At 38.0% G+C, this 1952-nt stretch overlaps 1 pseudogene; it reads left to right on the top strand.

Moving 5' to 3' along the window:
* On the top strand, window positions 347–1875 carry LOC107610530 (annotated as a pseudogene).

The raw sequence follows: 1952 nt of genomic DNA, 5'->3' as shown, positions 1-1952 counted from the left end.
AACAATTCTCATCCAAATAAATTCTAAATATCTAATTAACTAATTAATTACTAAATAAATCAAAACATATCAACTAATTCTATATTAAAAATAATAGATATATAAACTCACCGGAAATATGTGTGTGTGTTTTTTTTTTTTTTTACCGAAAATAAAAAGACTTCGCAACTTCTTAAATGAGTATAAGAGCACTATGTCATTTGAGTTATATCACGTTGACAACTGATCGAAAATATTAGTTTAACCTGATTTTAGACACTATATGTGAGATATGACTTTGAACCGATAAACATAAATATACTAAAGATTACACATCTCCGTAAATATTATATTTAAATAATTCAAATAAAAAAAAATCCTTCCCTCAAATATGTATTCCATATTTCCATTTTATCATTTTATCTCCTCTTCGTTTTAGAGAATCTTAAAGGACATTAGTTTCTCTAATTTGAATGTCAACTCTCCCACTCAAATTCGGCTCCTCTTAACAAACCCTAAAACCTTCTAACTTTTAAAACTATGCTGAATGCTTTGGCCATCTTTTTCGTCTTAAATCTTATTCAGTGCAATGTAGCTGCTCCTTTTGTGAATCTTTGAAGCTTTGCATCAGTGAGTTGATTCAACCATGTGTGGAGGTGGAGGATCAAATTAGCACTCAGAAGAACAGCCATAGCTGAAGCTCAGCTTCCACCATGCAAAGAAATGATGCCCAATTTTCTTATTTCAAGGTTAGCTTCTTCCTTTAAAACCCTAAACCTCAACAACCCCAACTCCCAATTGAATCTTCTTCAACAGCATAAATCGCATCTCCTTTTCTTCAATTCACTCGCAACCAAAGATACCAAACGCCCAAAAGATCGCAACTTTACAATCTCCTACCTAATCGCCACATGCGGATTCTCTCCCAAAACCGCCGCGCTTTTGTCACAAAAGGTTCACTTCAAAACCCCTGAAAAGCCAAACGCGGTCTTAGCCCTCCTCAGAAAATATGGATTCTCCGAAACGCAGGCTAAGTACATTCAGAAGCGACCCATGTTGCTCCTCACTGATGCAGAAAAGATCAGTAAGCCCAAGCTCAAGTTTTTCTCCTCCATTGGGATTTCACGCGTTGACCTTCCAAAACTCGTGATTGAGAACCAAACCCTGTTAGCCAGGAGCCTTGGAGCTTGGAGAAGTGCCTCATTCCGCGCTATGAGGTCCTGAAGAGTGTTGTTCGAAGTGAGCAAGAAGTTATTAGTTCATTGAAGCGTGGTGCAATGGCTTTTGTGTTGTGTGATGTGATAAAGAATTTGATTCCCAACACAAAGATTTTGAGAGATTTGGGTGTGCCTCAGAGTTCTATCTCAATGTTGGTTCTGTTTCACCCGATCATGGGTTGTTAAAGGTGTGAAGTTGGCAAAGGAAATGGGGTTTGATCCTAACAAGTGCAGTTTCATCAGTGCCATACATGTGCTCTTGCATATGGATCGGAAAACGAAGTCTTTGGAGAAATGGGGTTGGTCAAAAGAGGCGTCCCTTTTGTCGTTTAGAAAGTTCCCTGCTTTTATGTCATATTCGCCGGAGAGGATCGGGCCAGCAATGAGATTCTTGGTGGAGGATATGGGTTGGTCTTCCGAGGAGATTGCCAGGTTCCCCACAACTCTAGGATACAGCTTTGGAGAAGAGGGTTATCCCTAGATGCCATGTCATTAAACTAGTTCCTTATTGCCTATATGGATCAATTGACGACATAATACCCTGTCATAAACCAATGTGATGTGAGATTTAAGGGGATGGCAATTAAGGTGTGACATTGACATGAAAGAGAAGGAAGGCTGTGATACAAAATGTGTTTGGAAGCTTCTTTTAAAAAAAAAAAAGAATAGAGTAAAATTAGCTATTAGAGAACTCCAAGATCCTCTCTTTTTTTCTTTCCTGTATTACTGACCATTATTATTTATCCTCTAAAACTT

The sequence above is a fragment of the Arachis ipaensis genome, chromosome B08 (assembly GCF_000816755.2).
Source record: "Arachis ipaensis cultivar K30076 chromosome B08, Araip1.1, whole genome shotgun sequence".
Classification (NCBI taxonomy): domain Eukaryota; kingdom Viridiplantae; phylum Streptophyta; class Magnoliopsida; order Fabales; family Fabaceae; genus Arachis; species Arachis ipaensis.
Note: the sequence above shows the minus strand (reverse complement) of the source record. Positions and strands in the feature narration are given on the sequence as shown.